Here is a 27,304-nt window from a genome sequence, read left to right as displayed (position 1 = left end):
GATTGGTCAGTCTGTTCCATGTTTCTAAGCCTCTGGTTCTATTTTATTCATCACTTTATTGTCTTCATTAGCTTCCACATATAAGTGATATTTGTCTTTCTCTGACTGGCTTATTTCGCTTAGCATAAACATCTCCGGGTCCCTCCATGCTGTCTCAAAGGGTAAGAGGTCCTTCTTTTTGACAGCTGCATAGTATCCCATGATGTAAATGTACTACAGTTTTTTTTTACCCACTCATCTACAGATGGGCACTTGGACTGTTTCCAGATCTTAGCTATTGTGAATAGCACTGCTATGAACAGGGGTGCATATATTCTTTCTGATTGGTGTTTGGGATTCTTAGGACATATTCCTAGAAGGGGCATCACTGGGTCAAATGGCAGTTCCATATTTAATTTTTTTGAGGTAACTCCACACTGTTTTCCATAGTGGCTGCACCAGTCTGCATTCCCACCAGCAGTGCACGAGGGTTCCTTTTTCTCCACATCCTCCTCAGCACTTCTTGTTAGTTGATTTATTGATGGTAGCCATTCTGGTAGGTGTGAGGTGGTACCTTATTGTCATTTTAATTTGCATCTCTCTGATAGAGACGTTGAGCATTTTTTCATATGTCTCTTGGCCATTTGTATGTCCTCTTTGGAGAAGTGTCTATTCAGGTTTTCTGCCCATTTTTTAATTGGGTTGTTTGTCTTCCTTTTGTTGAATTGTATGAATACTTTATATGTTTTGGAAATTAACCCTTTATTAGATGTATTGGCAAATATGTTCTCCCATGCATTGGGCTCCCTTTTTGTTTTGATACTGGTCTTTTGCTGTGCAAGAGCTTTTAGTTTAATGTAGTTCCATTTGTTTATTTTTTCCTTTGTTTCTCTTGCCCTAGGCAATGTATCTGTGAAAATTCTGCTCCATGAGATGTCTGATATTTTTCTGCCTACATTTTCTTCTAGGATTTTTATGGTTTCATGACTTACATTTAAGTCTTTTAGCCATTTTGAGTTTATTTTTGTGTATGGTGTGAGTTGGTGGTCTAGTTTCATTCTTTTGCATGTACCTGTCCAATTTTCCCAACATTTATTGAAGAGACTGTCTTTACTTCATTGTATGCTCTTGCCTCTTTTATCAAATATTAATTAAGCGTGATGGCTTGGGTCAATTTCTGGGTTCTGTTCCATTTATCTGTATGCGTATTCTTGTACCAGTACTGGGCTATTTTAATTATAGTGGCTTTGTAGTATAACTTGATATCTGATATTGTGATCCCTCCAACTTTCTTCTTCTTTCTCAAGATTTCTCCGGCTATTTCAGGGTCTTTTTTGGCTCCATCTAGATTTTTGGAATATTTATTCTAGGTCTGTGAAATATGCTGTTGGTATTTTAATGGGGATTGCATTGATTCTATAAATTGCTTTGGGTAGTATGGACTTTTTAAACTTTTTATTTATTTATTTATTTATTTATTTATTTATTTATTTATGACATAAATTCTTTATTGTTTAAAGTATTACATAAGTCTTTGTTTCCCCTCATTGACATCTCCCTGGCAGCTCCTACCCCCAAGCACATGCCCTCACCCCAAGACTGTCTGTGTCCATTGGTTATGCTCATAGGGTAGTATGAACATTTTAATGATGTTGATTCTACCAATCCATGAACATGTTATATTCTTTCCACTTGTTTATATCTTTCCCTGTCTCTTTTCCCAACACATATAGTTTTCATTATTGGTGTATAAAAATGCCATTGATTTCTGGGTGTTAATTTTATATCCTGCTACGTTGCCAAATTCATTTATCAAATCTAGTAGTTTTCTGGTGAAGTCTTTAGGGTCTTCTATGTACAATATCATGTCATCTATGATAATGACATTTGTACTTTCTCCTTTACTTCTTGCCTGATCACTGTGGCTAGGGCTTCCAGTACTATATTGAATAGGAGTGGTGAAGAGAGACATCCCTGTCTTGTTCTTGTTCTTGGAGGAAATGGTTTCAGTTTTTGCCTATTGAGTGTGATGTTGGCTGTAGGTTTGTCATGTATAGCCTTTATTATGTTGAGATTTGCTCCCCCTATTCCCACTTTGCTGAGAGCTTTTATCAAAAATAGGTGTTGGTTTTTGTTGAATGCTTTTTCTGCATCAATTGATATGGTCATGTGATTTTCATCTTTCCGTTTGTTTATGTGATGTATGACATTTATTGACTTGCAGATAATGTACCTGCCATGCATTCCTGGAACAGATTCTACTTGATCGTGGTATATGATCTTTTTAATATATTGCTAGATCCCATTTGCTAAGATTTTGTTGAGGGTTTTAGCATCTATGTTCATCAGGGATATTGGCCTATAGTTCTCTTTCTTTGAGGTGTCTTTATCTGGTTTTGGAATTAGACTAATGCTGGCCTCATAAAAAGAGCTTGGAAGTGTTCCTTCCTCTTAGATTTTTTGGGATAGTTTGAGGAGGATAGGTACTAGTTCTTTGAATGTTTGGTAAAACTCCCCTGTGAAGCCATCTGGACCAGGGCTTTATTTGCAGGGAGTTTTTTTATTATTATTATTATTATTATTATTATTATTATTATTACTACTTCAACTTCATCAGTTGTTAATGGCCTATTTGGGTTTTCTGATTCTTCCTGATTCAGTTTTGGAAGATTGTATTTTTCTAGGAATTTATCTATTTCATCCAGGTTGTCCAGCTTGTTGGTATATAGTTGTTCATAGTATTTTTTTTTTTTTTACAATCTTTTGTATTTCTGTGGTGTCAGTTGTTACTTCACCTCTTTTGTTTCTGATTTTGTTTATCTGGGTCCTCTCTCTGTTACTAGATGAGTCTGGTTGAATGCTCATCAAGCTTGTTTATCTTTTCAAATAACCAGCTCTTGGTTTTATTGATCTTTGGTATTATTTTCTTAGTTTCTATGTTATTTATTTCCATTCTGATCTTTATTATTTCCTTCCTTCTACTTACTCTGAGCTTTTCTTATTATTCTCTTTCTAACTCTTTACGTTGTAGGGTTAGATAGTTCATTAGAAAATTTCCTTGTTTTTTAAGATAGGCCTGTAATGTTATGAACTTCCCTGTCAGGACTGCTTTTGCCATGCCCTATAGATTTTGGGTTGTTGTGTGTTCATTTTCATTTGTTTCCTGGAAATTTTTCATTTCTTCCTTGATTTCATTGGTAACTCATTCATTGTTTAATAACATGCTATTTAGCCTCCATGTGTTTGAGTGATTTGGGGTCTTTTTATTGTAGTTGATTTCTAGTTTCATGCCATTGTTATTTGAGAATATACTTGATATGATTTCAATCTTCTTGAACTTGTAGAGACTTTGTTTTTATCCTAACATGTGGTCTATCTTTGAGAATGACTCAAGTGCACTTGAAAAGAATGTATATTCTATATCTTGCAGTGAAATGTTTTGTAAATGTCAATTAATTGCATCTGATCTAGTGTGTTGTTTAGATTGCTGTTTCCTTATTGATTTTTAGCATATTGGATGTGGTCAGGTCTTACAGGGTGTGGGGTCAGGCTGGAGTCATATATTCTGGGGAAATTGGGCAGGGTTCAGGTCTTCTGGGGTGCAGGGTGGGATCAGGGTCAGGTCTTCCAGGGGTGCCTAATGGGGGTGGGGTTAGATCTTGTGGTGGTGGTGGTGGTGGTGGGTGGTGGTGGGGTCAGGTCTTCCAGTGGCATTGGGTGAGTGTGAGGTCAGGTCTTTCAGGGGTGAGGCCGGGGGTGTGGTTAGATTTTCTAGGGACACAGGGTAGGGGAGGAGTTAGGTCTTCTGCAGCATTGAGTGGGGCTGGGGTCAGGTCTTTGGAGCCATTGTGGGGGAGGGACCAGGTCTTCCCATGGGGGTGTTGGGTAGGGGTAGGGTAGGATATTCTGGGGGCACAGGGTTGGGTAGGGGTCAGGTCTTCTGGGGCATTGGGTAGGTGCAGGGTCATGTTTTCCAGGGATGCTGGATGGCCTGTGGTTAGAATTTCTGGGGGCACAAGGTAGGGGAGGAGTCAGGTCTCCTGGGGCTTTGGGTGGGGGCAGGGTTGATCTTCCAGTGGCATTGTGGGAGAGGGGCCCAGTCTTCCAGTGGTGGCATTGGGTAAGGATGGGGTTAGATTTTCTGGGGACACAGGATAGGGGAGAAGTCAGTCAGGTATTCTGGGGCATTGGGTGGGGGGTGTAGGGTATTCTGGGGCATTCGGTAGGTGCGGGGTCATCAGGTGGGGTGGGGTCAGATTTTCTGGGGGCACAGGGTTGGGTAGGGTTCAAGTCTTCCAGGAAAGCTGCGTGGGGGTGGCGTCAGGTTTTCTGGGGGTGCAGGGTGGGGGCGGGGTTAGGTTTTCTGGGTGTTGGGTAGAGGCGGGGTCAGGCCTTTGGGGGGCCACAGGGTGGGGTCAGGTTTAGGCCTTCCGGGTCATTTCAGTCACACCAGTTGTGCCGTGTGCAGGTGTCCGTTGCCTGAGGCGTTCTGTCATGGAGCTCCCGCCAGTCTCCTCCTGAGGGGGACCCTCCTGTGTCATTCCTGGCCTTCGGGTATTCACCCAGCCCCCTCGCCAGGTCACTGTCAAGTGCGGCTTAACACTTCCTCTGGAGAGGCTACAGTCCAAGAGGAGCAGGACAAGTGATACTGGGGGTAAGTTAGGGTCGTCAGGTGGGCTGGGGTCAGATTTTTCCGGGGGCTCAGAGAGGGGCGGGGTCAGGTCTTCTGGGGCGTTAGGGAGGTGCGGGGTCGTCAGTTGGAGTGGGGTCAGATTTTCCGGGGGCACAGGAGGGGCGGGGTCAGGTCTTCTGGGGCGTTGGGTGGGGTTGGGGTCAGGTTATCCAGTGGCATTGTGGGAGAGGAGCCAGGTGTTCGGGTGGTGCCATTTTGTAAGGGTGGGGTCAGAATTTCCGTTGGCACAGGGAGGGGCGGGGTCAAGTCTTCTGGGGCGTTAGGTAGGTGCGGGTCGTCAGGTGTGGTGGGGTCAGATTTTCCAGGGGCTCAGAGAGGGGCGGGGTCAGGTCTTCTGGGGTGTTGGGACGGTGCGGGGTCATCAGGTGTGGTGGGGTCAGATTTTCTGGGGGCACAAGGATGGGCGGGATCAGGTCTTCTGGGGCGTTAGGTAGGTGCGGGTTGTTAGGTGGGTGGGGTCAGATTTTCCGGGGGCACAGGGAGGGGCGGGGTCAGGTCTTCTGTGGGGTTGGGTAGGTGCTGGGTCGTCAGGTGTCGTGTGGTCAGATTTACTCGGGGCACAGGGAGGGACGAGGTCAGGTCTTCTGGGGCGTTAGGTAGGTGCGGGTCGTCAGTTGGGGTGGGGTTTGATTTTCCGGGCGCACAGGGAGGGCCGGGGTCAGGTCTTCTGGGGCGTTAGGTAGGTGCTGGGTCGTCAGTTGGGGTGGGGTTTGATTTTCCGGGGGCACAGGGAGGGGCGGGGTCAGGTCTTCTGGGGCGTTGGGTAGGTGCGGGTCGTCAGTTGGGGTGGGGTTTGATTTTCCGGGTGCACAGGGAGGGGCGGGGTCAGGTCTTCTGGGGCGTTAGGTAGGTGCTGGGTCGTCAGTTGGGGTGGGGTTTGATTTTCCGGGCGCACAGGGAGTGGCGGGGTCAGGTCTTCTGGGGCGTTGGGTAGGTGCGGGTCGTCAGGTGGGGTGGGGTCAGATTTTCCGGGGGCACAGGGAGGGGTCAGGTCTTCTGGGGCTTTGGGTGGGGTTGGGGTCACTCCTTTCAGTGGCATTGTGGGACAGGAGCCCTGTGTTCGAGTCGTGCCATTTTGTAAGGGTGGGGTTCAGATTTTCCGGCGGCACAGGGCAGGCCGGGTTTAGGTCTTCTGGGGTGTTGGTTAGTTGCGGGTCGTCAGGTGATGTGGGGTCAGGTTTTTTTGGGGGCACAGGGAGGGGCAGAGTCACGTCTTCTGGGGCGTTAGGTAGTTGCGGGTAGTCAGTTGGGGTGGGGTCTGATTTTCCGGGAACACAGGGAGGGGAAGAGTCAGGTCTTCTGGGGCGTTGGGTGGGGTTGGGGTCAGGTCTTCCAGTGGCATTGTGGGAGAGGAGCCAGGTGTTCGGGTGGTGCCGTTTTGTAAGGGTGGCGTCAGATTTTCCAGTGGCACAGGGCAGGCCGGGTTTAGGTCTTCTGGGGTGTTGGGAAGGTGCGGTTCCTTAGGTGGAGTGGGGTCAGATTTTCCGTGAGCACAGCGAGGGGCAGGGTCAGCTTTTCTGGGGCGTTGGGTAGGTGCTGGGTCGTCAGTTGGGGTGGAGTCAGATTTTCCGGGGGCACAGGGAAGCGCGGGCCAGGTCTTCTGGGTTTTGTGTAGGGTTGGGGTCAGGTTATCCAGTGGCATTGTGGGAGAGGAGCCCGGTGTTCGGGTGGGGTCAGATTTTCCGGGGGCACAGGGAGGGGCGGGGTCAGGTCTTCTGGGGCATTAGGTAGGTGCGGGTTTTCAGGTGGGTGGGGTCAGATTTTCCCGGGGCACAGGGAAGGGCGGGGACAGGTCTTCTGGGGCGTTAGGTAGGTGCCGGGTCGTCAGTTGGGGTGGGGTTTGATTTTCCGGGTGCACAGGGAGGGGTGGGGTCAGGTCTTCTGGGGCGTTGGGTAGGTGTGGGTCGTCAGTTGGGGTGGGGTTTGATTTTCCGGGGGCACAGGGAGGGGCGGGGTCAGGTCTTCTGGGGCGTTGGGTAGGTGCGGGTCGTCAGTTGGGGTGGGGTTTGATTTTCCGGGCGCACAGGGAGGGGTGGGGTCAGGTCTTCTGGGGCGTTGGGTAGGTGCGGGTTGTCAGTAGGGGTGGGGTTTGATTTTCCGGGCGCACAGGGAGGGGCGGGGTCAGGTCTTCTGGGGCGTTGGGTAGGTGCGGGTTGTCAGTAGGGGTGGGGTTTGATTTTCCGGGCGCACAGGGAGGGGTGGGGTCAGGTCTTCTGGGGCGTTGGGTAGGTGCGGGTTGTCAGTAGGGGTGGGGTTTGATTTTCCGGGCGCACAGGGAGGGGCGGGGTCAGGTCTTCTGGGGCCTTGTGTGGGGTTGGGGTCTGGCCTTCCAGTGGCATTGTGGGAGAGGAGCCCTGTGTTCGAGTCGTGCCATTTTGTAAGGGTGTGTTCAGATTTTCCGGCGGCACAGGGCAGGCCGCGTTTAGGTCTTCTGGGGTGTTGGTTAGTTTCGGGTCATCAGGTGAGGTGGGGTCAGGTTTTTCGGGGGCTCAGGGAGGGGCGGAGTCACGTCTTCTGGGGCGTTAGGTAGTTGCGGGTAGTCACTTGGGGTGGGGTTTGATTTTCCGGGAGCACAGGGAGGGGCGGGGTCAGGTCTTCTGGAGCGTTGGGTGGGGTTGGGGTCAGGCCTTCCAGTGGCATTGTGGGAGAGGAGCCAGGTGTTCGCGTGGCGCCATTTTGTAAGGGTGGCGTCAGATTTTCCGGGGACACAGGGAGGGGCGGGGTCAGGTCTTTTGTGGCGTTGGGTAGGTGCCTGGTGGTCAATTGGGGTGGGGTCAGATTTTCCAGGGCCCAGGGAGGGGTGGGGTCAGGTCATCTGGGGCGTTGGGTGGGGTTGGTGTCAGTCCTTCCAAGTGGCATTGTGGGACACGAGACCTGTGTTCGAGTCGTGCCATTTTGTAAGGGTGGGTTCAGATTTTCAGGCGGCACAGGGCAGGCCGGGTTTAGGTCTTCTGGCGTGTTGGGAAGGTGCGGTTCCTCAGGTGGAGTGGGTCAGATTTTCCGGGGACACAGGGAGGCGCGGGGTCAGGTCTTCTGGGTTTTGTGTGGGGTTGGGGTCAGGTTATCCAGTGGCATTGTGTGAGAGGAGCCCGGTGTTCGGGTGGTGCCATTTTGTAAGGGTGGGGTTTGATTTTCCGGGGGCACAGGGAGGGGCGGAGTCAGGTCTTCTGTGGCGTTGGGTACGTGCAGGGTTGTTAGGTGGGGTGGGGTCAGATTTTCTGGGGGCACAGGGAGGGGCGGGGTCAGGTCTTCTGTGGCGTTGGGTACGTGCAGGGTCCTTAGGTGGGGTGGGTTCAGATTTTCCAGCGGCACAGGGCAGGCAGGGTTTAGGTCTTCTGGGGCGTTGGGTAGGTGCGGTTCCGCAGGTGGAGTGGGGTCAGATTTTCCGGGAGCACAGCGAGGGGCAGGGTCTGGTCTTCTGGGTTTTGTGTGGGGTTGGGGTCAGGTTATCCAGTGGCATTGTGGGAGAGGAGCCAGGTGTTCGGGTGGTGCCATTTTGTAAGGGTGGGGTCAGATTTTCCGGGGGCACAGGGAGGGGCGGGGTCAGGTCTTCTGTGGCGTTGGGTACGTGCAGGGTCGTTAGGTGGGGTGGGGTCAGATATTCCGGGGGCACAGGGAAGGGTGGGGACAGGCCTTCTTGGGCCTTGGGTACGTGCAGGGTCGTTAGGTGGGGTGGGGTCAGATTTTCCGGGGGCACAGGGAGGGGCGGGGTCAGGTCTTCTGGGGCGTTGGGTAGGTGCGGGTCGTCAGTTGGGGTGGGGTTTCATTTTCCGGGAGCACACGGAGGGGAAGAGTCAGGTCTTCTGGGGCCTTGTGTGGGGTTGGGGTCAGGTTTTCCAGTGGCATTGTGGGAGAGGAGCCAGGTGTTCGGGTGGTGCCATTTTGTAAGGGTGGGGTCAGATTTTCCGGCGGCACAGGGCAGGCCGGGTTTAGGTCTTCTGGGGTGTTGGATAGGTGCTGGGTCGTTAGGTGGGGTGGGGTCAGATTTTTTGGGGGCTCAGGGTTGGGTAGAGTTCAAGTCTTCCAGGAAAGCTGCGTGGGGGTGGCGTCAGGTTTTCTGGGGGTGCAGGGTGGGGGCAGGGTTAGGTTTTCTGGGTGTTGGGTAGAGGCGGGGTCAGGCCTTTGGGGGGCCACAGGGTGGGGTCAGGTTTAGGCCTTCCGGGTCATTTCAGTCACACCAGTTGTGCCGTGTGCAGGTGTCCGTTGCCTGAGGCGTTCTGTCATGGAGCTCCCGCCAGTCTCCTCCTGAGGGGGACCCTCCTGCGTCATTCCTGGCCTTCGGGTATTCACCCAGCCCCCTCGCCAGGTCACTGTCAAGTGCGGCTTAACACTTCCTCTGGAGAGGCTACAGTCCAAGAGGCGCAGGACAAGTGATACTGGGGGTAAGTTAGGGTCGTCAGGTGGGCTGGGGTCAGATTTTTCCGGGGGCTCAGAGAGGGGCGGGGTCAGGTCTTCTGGGGCGTTAGGGAGATGCGGGTCGTCAGGTGGGCTGGGGTCAGATTTTCTGGGGCACCGGGAGGGGTGGGGTCAGGTGTTCTGGGGCGTTAGGTAGGTGGGGGTTGTCATGCGGGGTGGGGTCAGATTTTCTGGGGCACCGGGTTGGGTAGGGGTCAGGTGTCCTGGAGCGTTGGCTATTTGTGGGGTCATCAGGTGTGTTGGGGTCAGATTTTTCGGGGGCCCAGGGAGGGTCCGAGTCCGTTCTCTGGAGCATTGGGTAGGTGCTGGGTCTTCAGGTGGGGTGGGGTCTGATTTTCCGGGAGCACACGGAGGGGAAGAGTCAGGTCTTCTGGGGTGTTGGGTAGGGTTGGATTCAGGTCTTCCAGTGGCATTGTGGGAGAGGAGCCAGGTGTTCGGGTGGTGCCATTTTGTAAGGGTGGGGTCAGATTTTCTGAGGGCACAGGGCGAGCCGGGGTCTGGTTTTCTGGGCCATTGGGTAAGTGCCGGGTCCTCAGGTGGGGTGGGGTCAGATTTTCCGGGGGCAGAGGGTTGGGTAGGGGTCAGGTCTTCTGGGGCGTTCGGGTCAGGTCTTCCATTGGCATTTTCCGAGAGGGGCCAGGTGTTCTGGTGGTGCCAATTTGTTAGGATAGGGTCAGATATTCCGGGGGCACAGGGTTTGATACAGGTCAGGTCTTCTGGGGCGTTGGGTAGGTGTGCGGTCATCAGGTGTGGTGGGGTCAGATTTTCAGGGGGCACAGGGAGGGGCGGGGTCAGGTCTTCTGGAGCGTTGGGTGGGGTTGGGGTCAGGTCTTCCAGTGGCATTGTGGGAGAGGAGCCAGGTGTTCGGGTGGTGCCATTTTGTAAGGGTGGGGTCAGATTATCTGAGGGCACAGGGCCAGGCGGGGTCTGGTCTGGGGCGTTGGGTAGTTGCAGGGTCGTCAGGGGGGTGGGGTCAGATTTTCTGGGGGCACAAGTTTGTGTAAGGGTCAAGTGGTCCAGGGATGTTGGGTGGGGATTGCATCAGGTTTTCTGGGGGTGCAGGGTGGGGGCGGGGTTAGGTTTTCTGGGTGTTGGGTAGAGGCGGGGTCAGGCCTTTGGGGGCCCACAGGGTGGGGTCAGGTTTAGGCCTTCCGGGTCATTTCAGTCACACCAGTTGTGCCGTGTGCAGGTGTCCGTTGCCTGAGGCGTTCTGTCATGGAGCTCCCGCCAGTCTCCTCCTGAGGGGGACCCTCCTGTGTCATTCCTGGCCTTCGGGTATTCACCCAGCCCCCTCGCCAGGTCACTGTCAAGTGCGGCTTAACACTTCCTCTGGAGAGGCCACAGTCCAGGAGGTGTAGGACAAGTGATACTGGGGGAAGTTAGGGAGCCCTGCTGGCAGGGGCAGGGTGGGTCAGTGGGTGTGTATTGGGGGCCTGGGCTGACTTTGTGGTGGCGGCACGCGGGCAGGAGGGGCCTGGCTACTTTTACATAGTAGCTGAAACCCAGTTGCCAGACTCACTGGGGAATGTTGTATTGAGTAAATCTTCATCTAAATGAGTAACAATATAGCTCTAAGTTTCGAAAAAAGGTTGTCTGCTCTCTCTTTGTGACAGTTTTGGGTAGGTAGGTATATTTATTGCCATCTCTCAGATGAAGCTGAGAATTTGACTAAATTGCCTGTGCTCTTAAATGGTAGATTTGGGATTTGAATATAGGGGTTTTTGTTTGTTTAAACTAACTCTCAAGCCCATGATTTTCTCTTGGCACCATTTTGTGATTAAGAAAAAATAACATCAGAAGTGTGTTATTTGTAGTAAGTTGGCAAAACCACACTACAGGAAGGAACCAAGGCTGAAGGAAGAATGTAAAGATCACCTAGTTGATCAGAAAGCCAAGTGAGGTTCTTTTGTTTTTGAATAGCTTAAGCAGGATTTGTAAACCATCAGTGGCTATGAAACAGATGAGCTGACAGCTGAGGAAATATCCTGGCTGTAGTTTAAATGCTAACTGACCCCGGCCTCTGGAGGTGCAATGTTCAGGGTAAATTAAATGAACTTACTGTTTAGATTAAACAGTGACCAGTCATGCTTGGAAGGTATGAAAAAACATGAAGAAAGTTCTTTTAATTTGAAATAAGACTTTAAAGTTGGAAAAGTTTTATTTGCTATATTGCTTCCTCTGTGAGTTATGATAAGTATGATTTTATTTTACAGATAGGAAACTGAGGCGTAAGAAGATTCTGGAATTTACCCAAGGTCATAGAGATGATAGAGTAGCAGAACTGACTGCAATTTTTTGACTCTTTCTCCCACACCACACTAATTAAATCCATGTAGGGATTTGTGAATAGTTAAATGTTATTATAAATTGTGTATTTCTTTTAAAAAATATATTTTATTGATTTTTTAGAGAGAGGAAGGGAGAGGGATAGAGAGTTAGAAACATTGATGAGAGAGAAACATCAATCAGCTGCCTCCTGCACACCCCCTACTGGGGATGTGGCCACAACCAAGGTACATGCCCTTGACCAGAATTGAACCTGGGACCCTTCAGTCCGCAGGCCGACGCTCTATTCATTGATCCAAACCAGTTAGGGCTGTGTATTCCTTTTGTATTAACTGGTGCTAATACTGGCTAATATTTCTGCCTAGCAAGTTAAAGAAGACTTTATTGATGCCTGAGGCCCAGCCTAGCCTAGAGATTCTGATTTAGTTGGTTTAAGGTGTGGCCTGGGATTTGAGATGTTTGGAAGGTGATTCTGATGTGCAGTAAAGTGAGAACCATTAGGCAAGGAAACTCTCCCTCTCTTGATCTATTATCTTGCCCCTGCCCTCTTTAGGGAACCCTTTTTGGAAAATGAGGCTATAAACAGTGCATCCTCATTAATCTGTTAGCATAATAGCAGGCCTGGCTAACTCACACTTATAAATGGAAAACATAAATTTAACAGTCAGTCAAATTTGGAAGCTAACCTTATCACTCATTCATCCAGAAACCTTTCTGAGCCCGTCATAACCAAAGTTCAAGTGCTAACTTTCACTATCATCAAAGAGGCTTTTATTTGCCATGGTAGTTCACGTTGTCTGATGAGAGCCACTAGTGAATGCAATAAGAAGTGCTGTGTGTGTGTGTGTATGTGTGTGTGTATATTTTCCTGTTGTTGTTGTTAATCTTCACCCAAGGATATTTTTCCATTGATTAAAAAGAATTCTTTATTGTTTAAAGTATTACATGAGTCTCCTTTTTTTCCCCCGCCACCCCCTCCCCAAAGCACAAGCCCTCCCCCCACTACTGTCTGTGTTCATTGGTTTTGCTCATATGCATGCATACAAGTCCTTTGGTTGATCTCTTACCCCCTCAACCCCCCCCCCCCCCGCCTCCCCTCATAGGTTGTACAGTCTGTTCGATGCTTCGCTGTCTCTGTATTTATTTTTGTTCATCAGTTTATATTCATTATATTCCACAAATGAGTGAGATCATGTGATATTTATCTTTCTCTGACTGGCTTATTTCACTTAGCATAATGCTCTCCAGGTCCATCCATGCTTTTAGTACTCATCAGCAGACGAGTGGATTAGAAAACTGGTAAAGGGTGTCCCAAAATTCACGCAAGAAGTAATTTTGATAGAAAACACAGGTTAATGATTAAAAATTGTAAATTTTTTATTGATCCATAAAGTATCCAGTATAGGGTCATGTATGGAATAGCATATCGGGTAAATGGCCTCCACAGCTTTGCTGGCACATATGCACTCTTTTGTTGAAATTTTCCATGACCGTTTTGCATAAATGTGGCTGAATTTCAATGAGGCTCATTTTTATCTTGATGGCTTGGTTAATCGACAGAATTGTCACATTTGGGGTTCAGAAAATCCATGAGTGATTGTTGAGAAACAAATGCATCCACAACGTGTCACTGTTTGGTGCGGATTTGGGCTGGAGGCATCATCGGACCATTCTTCTTCGAAAATGCGGCTGCTCAGGCAATAACAAAAGAGTGCGCATGTGCCAGCAAAGCCGTGGAGGCCATTTAACCGATATCCTACTCCATACATAACCCTATACTGTATACTTTAGGAGTCAATAAAAAATTTACAATTTTTAACTATAAACCTGTGTTTTCTATCAAAATTACTTCTTGCGTGAATTTTGGGATACCCTTTACATCTACACAACAGAATTCTACGCTGCTCTAAAAAAGAAGGAATGCTTTCCGTTTTTTTTTGTTTGTTTGTTTTTTGTTTTTTGTTTTTTGTTTTGTTTTTATAGTGAGTGGAAGGGACGGGGAGAGATAGAGAGAAACATCGATGTGAAAGAGACACATCGACTGGTTGCCTCCCAGGGATTGAGAGCCAGGGATTGAGCTTGCAACCGAGGTACCGTGCCCCTGACCAGAATTGAACCTGGGACTCTTCAGTCCGCAGGCCCACGCTCTGTCTACTGAGCCAAACCGACTAGGGCAAGAAGTGTTCTTGAATGCTTACAAATATGCTTGTGCTTCACTTTTCACACCTGTACAATGGGGAGAACACCACCAACCCCTCAGAGTAGTGGGCAAGGTAGATGGGACACATTCGTGTAGAGCACTGAGAATCCTAAGTAGCTCTTCACTAAGTGCTAAGTATTGCAACTCCTCACCTGGCTTTCTTTTCCTCCTTAGGATTTAGTCTCTAGTGGGCATTCAAGAACTGAAGCATCCAATCAGACCATAAGATCTCTCACAAGAGGTGAGTGTGTAAAACAATGGTAGGAGCAGAGCCTGCATTAGCACCTATGCTAACTGCTGTTCTTTCCAGGAGAGGTATTCAAATATTTGTTTAGTTAAAATGACATTACCCAGAGTTTAGCTTACCCTCACATCCTCAATATAAATTCCACTTGTAGTCTAGATTTACAGTAAAAAATAATACTAGGTTAATTTTTCATTAATGTAGGTTTGAATTAGGCCAGTGATGGCGAACCTTTTGAGCTCGGCGTGTCAGCATTTTGAAAAAACCTAACTGAACTCTGGTGCCGTGTCACATATAGAAATCTTTTGATATTTTCAACCATAGTAAAGCAAAGGTTTATATTTTTGATATTTATATTATATATTTAAATGCCATTTAACAAAGAAAAATCAACCAAAAAAATGAGTTCACGTGTCACCTCTGACACGCGTGTCATAGGTTCGCCATCACTGAATTAGGCAATTGAGCTGCATAGACATCAACTTAGCAGCCTAGTGTTTGGGCTAACTTCTAGTCTTTTTCCTTGCAGGAATTTGCCCCTTACTGGACTACCTGCTCACAGCTGTCAGTTTTGGTTTAATCCAACTCTCTAGGTGCATTATTGTTATTATGTTATTGGTGAAAGACAGCTGTTTAAAATGTGTGCTTTGAGTATCTAGATAAGATAGATGTTTTCATCTTGTAAAAGCAAGGGCAAAGAGGAATTAAGAAATATTTCCTTTTTGGCTTGCATGCTTTTCTTCTGAGACCCCAAGGCAGTGAATAAAGAACATTGCAACAACAAGAAAAGCACCACTCCTACATGTCTTGTCATATTCTGCTCACCCCTACACCTGATTTCAAATGTAAATTGCACGGCATTTAGCACTAATGAAAATACTCTAGTGAAGGAAATTGTTAAGATTTCTGGTGCTCCCCTAGGGGTGATATTAAAACCCCCGTTACTAACATCTCACTCTGAGAAGACAAAAATGTGCACCGAGAACACAAAAGCCCTGTTGGCATCTAAATGTGGGCCAATTAATTTGCTGTTATCGATGTATAGGTTTACGAGGAGACGTAGAAGGAGGACCCAGGAAAGCTATTAAGATCCCCCCGTATTGTGGGGCTCCTTGACCCTGGATTTTCAGTGCTTGCTTAATCATGGCATTCTGCTTTCTATTTATTTATACAGTTGCTTCAATGAACAAATTAATAATTATACAGCACATTGACAAACATGCCGGGTAATATTTGCCAGATTTTAAATTAATTTAATTCAAGGGCCACTTCATTTACAGGATTCATCCGCACACCAGGCATCAGCCTCACCTCGTTGCTATTCATGCTACACCAAGATTTTTCATCACATTCCCACCTCTTTTCTTTTCTGAACACAAAGGCAGCACAACTTGCCATGCCAAATAAATAGACACTAACAGGCAGGTGGAAGACAGATAGATGACAGACAAATAGGAATATAGATAAATGTGCTGATGACATAAATTTAGAAGGAAGGATAATGGCTGTTACTATGATACGTGCAAAAACAATTAGATTCTACTAAAATCTTGTGTTTATTTTCTCTTTAGCTCCAATTTATAATTCATCTTCTCTTATTTCACAGTCATAGCCTTCTTCAAAATTTACAGACTGGAAATTTAAATGAATAGCTTTTGGTTCCAGAAATGATCACTCTTCCTGGAAACAGAAAAACAATGTGTAAATGGCACTTCCTGGGCTTTAGAAGCCGGGCAGAATTCTGGGTTGCTTTGTGTGACAATGAGGTTTGAAGGACAGTTAATGATGAGATTGGATTACATAGAAGGGGCCAGTTGCCCTCAGGAATATTGGAAGTGAGCCATCAGCCATGATTGTATTAGGGTCTGTAAGAAAGAAAAAGAGTTTTTAATTTAATTGTGGTATTTTTGTCCCGTATACAGTTGTGGCTAAAGATGAAATTTTGGCTAATAGGAAGGAATAATAACGCCTATCAAGGAAATGAATGAATGAGTGTTCGTGTACCTGCCTTCATTGCATATGCCAGCATGTAAACATATTGACTGAGCCTGGGCTTTTGCCATTAAAGGAAGGCCTGTACGTCCAGCATGTTATATTCATGAACAGTAATGAACTCTAATGCATGAGGTTAGCTCAAACAAGAGAACTGTAAACTAGATCCTAATTAGAGAGTTTGCAAGTTGTTTTTCATGGTGCTGCTATTCTAATATTTTGGGCATTAGCTGCTCCTAGTTAGCTTAGAAGCTTCATAAATGCAGATCAACCAGTGGGCAGCTCATAATTAGGGGATATGAAAATTTTTCCGACATAGTGTTCATAAGTTGTTACATATCCTGGGTATGGATCAATATCTATCACAAGACTGTCCCAAGATCGGTAACCATTTTGAGTGGAGTCATCAAAGGATATGATTAATTACATATATTTTAAATACATACATATATATATATATATATCATTTTAAAAACATGTATTTTTATTGATTTCAGAGAGGAAGGGAGAGGAGAGAGAGATAGAAATGTCAATAATGAGAGAATCTTGATTGGCTGCCTCCTGCACACCCCACACTGGGGCTCGAGCCAGCAACCCAGGCATGTGCCCTGACCAGGAATCGAACCACAACCTTCTGGTTCATAGGTAGATGCTCAACCACTGAGCCACACTGGCTAGGCAAGGTTAATTTTATCTTAACAGTGCTTAATATCTACCAGTAAAAATACAAGCAGAGCCTAGGCTCTCTGTGTGTGTATTATTCACCACAATATCAAGAAATAATTACTTTTTCTCAGGAATATGTTTATTTATTATATTTGCTTTAGGTTTCCCTCTGTGTGTATATGTTTTGGGGGGATGGTTGGGGAATCCACAGGGTGCTGTTCATAAAGAAAAGTCTTTTCTTTGGGGAGAGAGAAATATCAAACCTGGGATTACATCACAGAATCGGAATACTTTGTATATGTGCAAAGCCGTTTGTCTATCCTGATTAAATTATTCTTAGAATACTGTATTTTCATTGTCTAAGTAGAGAATGATATTGAGGTACAGTGCTATAAGGTGACTTTTATAAAAATGGAGTAACCATTTAGAGAAAATTAGGCAAAGACTAGGCAGATAATTTTACTGCAAGCAGGCTTTTGCTTCAGTACCCGAGATAATTGTCTCAATCTCCTTTTTACTCTGCAGGGTCATAGATGTCAAAAGGCATTCCCACATGCAAGTTGAAATTGTGCAATATGTAGCCCAGAAATTATGTGTCTTTTACTGAAAGAAATCAGGCAGACCTATATTCCATAATAATTATAAAAATTATACTAGCATTTATTTGGTTATATTAATATGCTATTTGTATTAACTAGTTTTAGTAATTACCTAATTACTGCCCGCTAGGGTAATTACTCATCTTGATTAAATGAATGTTGAAAGGTGAACTCACAGGCATGAATTTGGTAATCATTTTCCTATCTAGAATAATAATGCTGAGGGCAGATGCTCAATCCATTTAATACTCTCATTGATTGTAGAGCTTGAAGGATATTATAAGGTGTAGTTCATAAAAATGGTATAACTAAATAGGAGATTGAAGCAAATAGGTATACATTAGAAGCACTTAGTAGTGTTTCCTTGATGAAAAGGAGCATTAAAATGGATGGTTTCCAAGTCATTTTTTTATTTTTTTTCCCCTTGGCTTTTAGAGAGAATGGAAGGGAGGGGGGATAGGAGGAGAGAGAGAGAGAGGAAGAGAGAGAGAGAGAGAGAGAGAGAGAGAGAGAGAAAGGAAAGAATATGAGAATGAATAAGAGAAACATCCATGTGAGAGAGACGCATTGGTTACCTCCTGCACACACCCCAACCCAACCAGGGTTGCAGATCGAGCCTGCAACCGAGGTACATGCCCTTGACCAGAATCGAAAGGTACATGCCCTTGACCAGAATCGAACCCAGGACCCTTCAGTCCTCAGGCCGACACTATCCATTGAGTCAACCCAGAGAGTGCCCAGGTCACTTTTTAAAAGGTGTAGTGGAAGCTCTAGCTGGATTGGCTCAGTGAATAGAGCATCGGCCTGCGGGCTGAAGGGTCCTGGGTTCGATTCTGGTCAAGGGCACATGCCTGGGTTGCCGGCTTGATCCCCAGTAGGGGGCATGATTCTCTCTCATCATTGATGTTTCTATCTTTTTCTCTCCCTTCCTCTCTGAAATCAATAAAAATATATTTTAGCCGTAACCGGTTTGGCTCAGTGGATAGAGCGTCGGCCTGCGGACTGAAAGGTCCCAGGTTTGATTCCGGTCAAGGGCATGTACCTTGGTTGTGGGCACATCTCCAGTAGGGAGTGTGCAGGAGGCAGCTGATCGATCTTTCTCTCTCATCTATGTTTCTAACTCTCTATCTCTCTCCCTTCCTCTCTGTAAAAAATCGATAAAAAATATATTAAAAAAATAAAAAATAAAAATGTATTTTAAAAAATAAATAAAAGGTGTAGTGGAAAAGCAATGATGCTGGCACCAGATGAACTTGAGTTTGAATCTTAGCTTCATATGACTTGGGAAAAGCAATCTCACCTCTTTGAGTCTCATTCCCTATCCTGTGCAATGCAGGGATTTTATTCTTTTTTTTAAAAAATATATTTTATTGATTTTTTACAGAGAGGAAGGGAGCGAGATAGAGAGTTAGAAACATTGATGAGAGAGAAACATCGATCAGTTGCCTCCTGCACATCCCCTACTGGGGAAGTGCCCACAACCCAGGTACATGCCCTTGACCGGAATCGAACCTGGGACCCTTCAGTCCGCAGGCTGACGCTCTATCCACTGAGCCAAACCGGTTTCGGCCAGGGATTTTATTCTGTATCAGCTTCTAGTATTGTTGTGAGGAGTGAGTTAAATAATGTTCTCAAGGTGTCTGGAACTGAGGAAGCAGCTTTTAAATCTATGTTCTACTCCAAGATTTGGCTTTCATAATGTTGGTATCATTTAATTATTAATAATAAATCAAATTTTGAAATAGAAAATATCAGAATGACTCATGATGTGAAGAAGAGAGGGTTCCCATAACAAGTGTGCTTCAACAGCGAAACGCCAGTATCACTAGCCCTAATATGTCCTGGTTCTATCAGACAGGCATCAATTTCAACACAGGTGCCACCTGTGAATAAAAGCATCATGAAGGTAGAGGCTCGGTCCCTTTTGTTTAATTCTATATCTTCAGTACTTAGCATAAACCCAGTACAATATGCTCAACAAATATTCATTTGGTTGTGCTCTTACCCCCGCACCCCTCTCTGCCTTCCCACTGTAGTTTGACAGTCTGTTAAATGCTTCTTTGCCTCTGTATCTATTTTTGTTCAACAATTTATATTGTTCTTTATATTCCACAAGTGAGTGAGATCATGTGGTATTTATCTTTTACTGACTGGCTTATTTCACTTTGCGTAATGCTCTCTAGTTCCATCCATGCTGTTGCAACTGGTAAGAATTCCTTTTTTTTTTTTTTTACAGCAGCCGTAGTATTCCATTGGGTAGATGTACCACAGTTTTCTAATCCACTCATCTGCTGATGGGAATTTAGGCTGTTTCCAAATGTTAGCTATTGTAAACTGTGCTGCTATGAACATAGGGGTGCATACACTGAGTGGCCAGATTATTATGACCACCCCATCCGTACTTCGTTGGGCCACCTTCTTCCTTCAATACTGGGGTGATTCTTCTTGGCATTGACTCCACGAGATGTTGAAAGGTGATGCGAGGAATCTGACACCATGCCTGATGAATAGCACTGTCCAGTTCTGTGAGATTTGATGGTTGTGGAACCAGCTGCCTGATGGCTCTTTTAACTTTATCCCACAAATGCTCAATTGGATTGAGATCTGGTGATTGTGGGGGCCACCTAAGCAAGGTAAAGTCTCCCTCATGTTCTTGAAACCACTCCTGCACAATATGAGCACCGTGGCATGGCACACTGTCTTGTTGGAAGAAGCCATCTCCATTGGGATACGCCATCAACATGATAGGATGAACTTGATCAGCAATGATACTTAGGTATGTTGTGCTATTCAGATGTTTATAATGATCTGGCCCTCTGGCAACTTCAGTGGGAAATTATAGCTAATTTGCCTACGAACGTCAGGTGATCATAATAATCTGGCCACTCAGTGTATATCCTTTCTGACTGGTCTTTCTGTTTTCTTGGGATATATTCCTAGAAGTGGGATTTCTGGGTCAAGAGCCTTTTTTTTTTTTTAGTTGTTACGAGGACTCTCTGTGGAGATGCAAAGGAGAATAAACAGAATCACTCTTCAAGAGTCCAGTTAGCAAGCCAAACAACCAAATGGGTGACTGTAACCAATGTGATAAATGCTCATGAGAATTATGGTCAAGTATAGAAGAGGATCTGCCCTACACTGCCTGAGACAATCTGTCACAAGGCATGAGGATAACCTTTATTTTAAAAGATTTTTAAAAATATGTTTTTAAAAAATTGATTTTTAGAGAGAGGAAGGGAGAGGGATAGAGAGATAGAAACATGGATGAGAGAGGGACATCGATTGGCTGCCTCCTGAGCACCCCCTACTGGGGATCAAACCCGAAATCTGGGCATGTGCCCTGACTGGGAATCGAACTGGGGACCTCTTGGTTCATGGGTCGAGACTCAACCACTGAGTCATACCAGCCGGGCAAGATTTTTTAAAATTAATTTTTAGAGAAGAAGGGAGAGGGAAAGAGAGAAGACCCATGTGAGAGCAAGACATTGATTGGCTGCCTCCCACACACTCGCTAATGGGGATTGAGTCTGCAACCCAGATATGTGCCATGACTGGGAATCAAATTTGCTACCTTTTGGTGCATAGGACAATGCTCAGCCAACCTAACCACACTGGCCAAGGCAAGGGTAACCTTTAATGTCTCTTAAAATGAAGAGGTGATTGACTGGACATGCTGGGAAGGGCTAGTCCAGTGAGTACCCTTGAGAGTGTCTGCATCATTTTAAAGACCTGCCAGCCCTCTCAAAGATGTTGATCGCAAGAAAAATGTAGTAGTGTGAGCATCAATAACTGCAAATAATACATTCATAGTGATGGTGCAAAGTTAGATAAACAATCGCAAATACCGTCATTCTTCCAAATGAATGGAAATTTGGAATGAAACACTGGTAAGGGGTTTATTATTTGGATAATTTTATGAGTGAATATTTTTTCTTTTTTAAAGCAACTGTTTTAAATGGAAAGATGCTTCTTATGCATTTGGTGGGAATAGGGTTGCATGCATTATTTCAGTGACACACTGAGACTCTAAAGAGAGGTGCACCCACATAGTTCCCTGAATTTTTGTCTCACAAAAGGTCATAGAGGGCCCTCGATGCACAGGTCAGAAGCATTGCTGGCGACTAGTTTCTCACTTAACCTACTGAACTGTACTCAGTCTTTGCTTCCATCTTTCACACAAACAAATAAACAAACAGAACAGAACCTTACATTTTATGCAACACAAGCAGAAGGTGAAAAGTTTTTTTTTTCTTTTTTTTCAAGAGCTTTTAGGGGAGATCCCAATCATTTCTAATACCAGTTAAAAGCCTTTTAAGGAACAGCCTTCTCTCCCAATAATTGACAGCCAAGACACCACCACGGGGGAATAGAGGTGGAGAGGGACTGAGGGATAGATGTACTTCAGTGAAAGAGCCTCTAAATTATGTTGTCAAAAAATTATAGGGATACCATTTTAAATGCTTTTCCTCCTATAAGTGTGCTTTCCTCTAATCCTAATGGCTGTACTCTGATTTGTATGATCCAAGTACTAGGTGGGGTGATGTGTTTTGGGGGTCAGTTCTTACAATGTTAAACGGAGAGCCCAACACTGTGTTGGCTGCTAGTGTAAGAGACAGTGTATGGATTCCTGATAACTATTTACCTACTTTTAGGAACTTTTCTCTGTGAATTGAGCTGTTACTGTGCGCTGAAAGTTCTTTGAGTTTGTAAAGCTCATGTCCTTTACTGTTATAAAGTCATGATTTGAAGTCTCCAAGAATGCTTCTATTGGAGAATTCAATTGGAAAACCTGGGAAAGCAAGGGAAATGTGCAAACCCAAGGCAAGAGGGGCTTCAGAATTCACTGCTTTTAGAGACTGACAGTAGCTTAGAAGTCAAGGCACTCCTCAGTCCCAAAGGAGCATCCCCACAGGGAGATTTTGAAAAGAGGCCATTTCCAGGCTCAGTAAGTGAACAGAAATGTTGCCGTCAGTAGAGCCTTTACATTAAGGCATTAGGAATAGGAAGGACATGAATTTCTGTTGGTTAAGCCACACAGTCTATGGTGTTTTGTTATGGCAGCCTGAACAATATTCCTCTGGTGGCCTGTTTTCCTGATTAGACCCTACCTGATCCAGTTATCAATAATGACCAACTCTTTACTTACTTTATTTTACTGCAGTTAACTGTATTGAACACTATTTTTAACCTTGTTAAACTCTCTCTGGTTTCTGTGTTGTTTGTCATTCTCTCTTGGTTCTTCCCAGACCATTCCTTATCACATTCCTTCTGGTTTCTCCTTTATCCTCTCTCAAATGTTCTATGGTTTTTAACCTTCCTGCTTTACATATTCTTCTTGGGTCATCTCATTCAGATTCCATGGTGTTAAGTGATTGTCAAATCCAAGCTTCAATTCTGATCTTTCTCCTGAGTTCTAGACCTATATACCCAACTGTCTCCTAGATATCCCCACCTGGGTGCCATGTTCAGGATATCCAAAACGCTCACTAACCTGTTCCCCAAACCTTCACTGCCTGTGTTTTCTTTCCTTGTGAATTAAACCTGACAAAAGCCAGGAACCCAAAAGTGTATATCGCTCTGGACTCTCCTGCCCTGTCTCAATCATGTTCTACTAGGTCTTTACTTCTAACAGCACCACCCAAGCCTTCCCTGGTCTGTAACCCCTGCTAATGATTTAGTTGAGATACACATTTTTCTTGCCTTTACTATGAAACTAATCTGTGTTGTTCTCTCTGCTTCCAGTCTTGTCCACATTCCATATTGCCACCAGAGTGACCCTTCTTAAGAACAAATTTAATCACGTTATATCTTTGTGTAAAACTATCCAAACACACCCTAGCCAGTTTAACTCAGTGGATAGAGCATTAGCCTATGGACTGAAGACATCCCCGGTTCAATTCTGGTCAAGGGCACATGCCCGGGTTGTGGGCTCGATCCCAAGTAGAGGTCATGCAGGAGGCAGCCAACAATGATTCTCTCTTATCATTGATGTTTCTGTCTCTCCCTCTCCCTCCCTTTCTCTCTGAAATCAATAAAAATATATTTAAAAATAAAAATAAATAAAACTAAACAGCTTCCCACTGTCTCATGAAAAAAGTCAGGAGTGGCAAAAAATATTTTCTAGTGCCTGTATTCCAGTATGCTGGAATTATAAATATCTCCCACTACCCCTTTAACAGTTAGGGCTTGGAGGGAGCTCTATTGTATGCATTCAGGGACCCTGGCTTCTCCCACCTTGTGGATCCACTCTTTTCTAGATCCTTGGCGTCCTTTCTATTCAGCCAGATCGTGGATGGGGAAAGAGTATGCAGGTTGAGTGGGAGAGGGTTTTTATGGGCCAGGTTTGGAAGTGGTGCACATAACTTTCGTTTACATTCAGATTGGTCGCATGGCAACATCTGACTACAAGTTGCTGGCCACATTCCCCAAAAGAAGGGGAACACTAGCGGTTTCTGCCACAGTGAGCAGAAAGGACACGTCATCTTTTAGGAACTAGTTCAGGAGTCACCCTTCCCAACCTTTTCAGCCCAAGATAGGCATTGCGTCCTGTGTAATCCCACTGTACCCTACTCACCTCAATTGTGGTATACATCATGCTGTGTTTTACTTAGTCTTTTTATGAGTGGTAGTGGGTGACTCAGAAACCTGAGGCTAGCTAGGGACAAAGGCTTACTCTTCATGGTATCCTTAGCACCTAACCCAGTGCATGGACCAGAATCAATGCACAATAAAAATTGCTTGAATTATTTATTGAATTCACAGTGATTTTTAAAAATATGTTTTTATTGATTTCAGAGTGAAAGGGAGAGGGAAAGAGAGATAGAAGCATCAATGATGAGAGAGAATCATTGATCTGCTGCCTCCTGCACACCCCACACTGGGGATCAAGCCCACAACTTGGGCATGTGCCCCGACTGGGAACTGAACCTGTGACCTCCTAGTTCATAGGTTGACACTCAATCACTGAGCCATGCTGGCCGAGCTCACTGTGATTTTTTGAAACATATTTTAACTTACTTCAATGGTAGAGATCTTTCTAAATGAAGGAATTTTGCTAATTTCCATACAATCTATTGATTTTGTTCCTCTCTCTCATTCTCATAGTCCGTCGAAAGAATACAATTCTTCCCGCATTAGGTCACTCAGTAATTAGATTTCATGACTAAAGGGCAAGTGCACACACATTTTGTCATTCAGGTAGGAAAATAGCCATCAATAAAGGCAGGAGGCAGCAGCACACACGTGGTTTGGAGTGGAAAACAACACTGATGGATCAGGCCTTATCTGTGTCCAGTTCACACGCTCTGCAGAGGCCACCACAAGGCCAATGCGAGTGGCTGCTGGGGAAGCAGTCAGGAGTTCTGCTTGGGCTGCAAGTACTCTGGGTATTTTGTTAGGGTGAGTCATCTAATGCTCTTCAAATGGCCTTTTCTTGTATTCTGAGCCAGGGACACATGGCTTAATATAGACAATTGAATTGTTCCCTAGGCAAAATATTTTCCCAGTCAAGCTTATAGGTTGGAAGTATGCCTATAAAGTGTCTTCATAAAATGTTTGCCTTCCTAAAACTTTGCTTGTTTAGCCTGATAGACAGGGCACAAAGGGACTTTAGAAATCATTTGGTCCAATGATCTTCAAGTCCCAATTCTCAGGATTCTGCAGAGGTGGGTTAAGGGGTTTGGGGTGGTGGAGGGGTGGGAGGAGGAAGAGGAGAGGAGGGGATGGCGACAGTGGATTGGTCTGGACTACTTGTTCAGACATAGCCATAGCAGCTGCCTTTTGATCACTTGGCATATTAGGGTTCTGGAAACTTTCTGAAACAACAACAACAACAACAACAACAACAACAACGTGGGTTTCATTCATAAAAATATGTGAAAACCTGATCCTGACACCCCTTGTTTTACAGATAAGGAAACAGGATGAACAAGTTAAAGTCACCTAGCTAGCTAGTTAGAGAGTGTGTGGTGGAAGCCAGATTCTCTATTTCCCTGACTTTCCACACAGGCACAGTGATTCTCTCTAAGTGACATTTAGAAGCAAATTAATTTAGGATGACCTGTTACACATGTGTGTACAAAATATTCTTATTTCCGATTGCAGGCAATAACATGGTTATTCTAGAGAAAAGTTGCACCCAAGGATGAGCAGAATGTAAGTCCTTCGCAGGCATAAGAAGAAAATTTAATTTGCTTTGAAATGCCCCTTTAAATTCCCTTTAACACCCTAAATTATGAAACTTTGAAAGGATTATGACTGTAGATGAACTTTGAGGCTGAGCTTCTTTTCTGTTTACCATCCTGAAGGGCCTGGCTCTGTTTGATAATGCCCATGTACTGCATTCAGAAAGGACTTAAGAATAAGAAGCAATCTTGCAGGTGCCAGGGACTGAAGAGTGGAGCATGCTGCCTTTGTCCCCTTTGGAGTCAAGAGAAGCACTTGGGTTTTCCCTCCTTGGTCAGTGCTCCCTTCAGCAATTAGCCACCAGGTGGCCACAGCTCACCCCTCCACCTGCTCAGAAATGCTCCGGGTGCCTTCCAGTCCCCAGCCCTCTTTTCTCACATCTCCCCTGAAGGGAATTTGAAGTATATTGAGCAGTGTTTTTTGAAAGACAACAATAAATATGGTTTCATCTTTAATTACTGAATTTATGATTTGGGGTGTTTTCAGCTGCAAACGGATGAAGCAAGACTCTTATAAAAAACAACAACAACTCACTGGCAGTTTTATTAGCTGTTTTGTTTTTTATCCTTAAATGAGGAAAGGAGATGATGCTGATATCTTAAAAGAGATCATATGTACCATGAAATAATTTTGTGTTTTTTTTTTTTGACAAGTGGGCACTCCTCTGTGGTAAAGGGTAGAGAAAATTCACCTGTAACATGTAGTATACTTTGAAGCGGTCAATTTGAAATTCTACATCTGTACAGACCTTTATTTCAGTCTGCTTAGGGTAATGGTAACAGGGTGGGCACTGGTGTCTGACAGTTATAGGTGCAAATCTTGCCTCACAAATGCTGGCACCAAAGGTTATTTAATCTTATCAGTCTGCCTCAGTTTTATCATCTGTTAAATGGAATGATAAGACCTTCCACGCAGCCTTGTTTCAGAGATTAAATCGATAACGTATGTAAAAGCTTGTAGCACACTGCTTGGCACAGTGTGGACATTTAATAACTGTGAGTGTGCCCCTTCTTTTGAGTGTGCTGCAGCAGTCTGAGGTCAACTTATTTAAATGGAGGTATGGCATGTAATATAAGGCCCGTATTAAATAAGCCACACTGTATATGAAAATAAGACCCAAGAAAGATAGATTTTCTGGGTTTTTCCATTATGTCTGCTCAAGTATTAAGACCCTCTATGTATGGCAGTGAAACAGCTTTATTATAGCTCCTTCCCATAGGATAAAAGGAATTATATCTGAAAATGCAAAAAATAAAGTAACAGTTGACCTGGAGAAAGACTGAATAATTTTTCTAGAGAAAGAGCCAACAAAGATTGGGCGTGAGGGATGTGGGAAAGGAGTGGGAAGTGGAGAAGGGAGGTGTCCTGAATAGCATATGGCCAGGTACTGTTTTGTGTGGGTGCTGACTGAAGAGTCAACACAAGAAATTGGCTTCTAAAATTACGACACTTTTTTTGTTGAAGGGAAGAATATGAGCCCAAGCCACATGAAATTGCCATTTTTGACGGCCAAGTATTGGTCAACTATTGGCACTTCCAAGTAATTCAAGTTACTATTTTGTCCATTAGGAAGGCAAACATTGGAACTAATTGTGATAGGGAGGCAGTGAGGTTTTTACTTTTGAAAATAATTGATAAGAGACTTGGCAGTGATTTGTCATGAGTGATTTAGACATTGAATTTCCTTAAAGCCGGGTGTGGATGAGGTCATCTGTCAAGGTAAATTTATGTCCGCCTCTTTGAGGAGAAGAACTCTGTTCTCCTGAGATGCTAATGGAACCCATGGGTAGAATGTGGGCCTTTATGGGGGAAGAAATCCATCAGGCTTTTTCTCCTCTGTTGTTTGTTGTGGGGACATTTCTCCAGATTGGGGTTTCTTAGCCTTAGCACTAATGACTTTTGGGGTGGGGTACTTCTTTGTTGAGGGGGATATCTGTGCACTGTATTATGTTTATCAGCATCCCTGGCCTTGACCCACTAGATGCCAATAGCAGCCCACCCACTCTATTGTAAAAACCAAAAATGTCTCCAAACACTGCCAGACG

Source organism: Myotis daubentonii, chromosome X (genome assembly GCF_963259705.1).
Source record: "Myotis daubentonii chromosome X, mMyoDau2.1, whole genome shotgun sequence".
In the NCBI taxonomy this organism is placed as follows: domain Eukaryota; kingdom Metazoa; phylum Chordata; class Mammalia; order Chiroptera; family Vespertilionidae; genus Myotis; species Myotis daubentonii.
The sequence above is the reverse complement of the archived record's forward strand: the minus strand, read 5'-3'. Positions refer to the sequence as shown.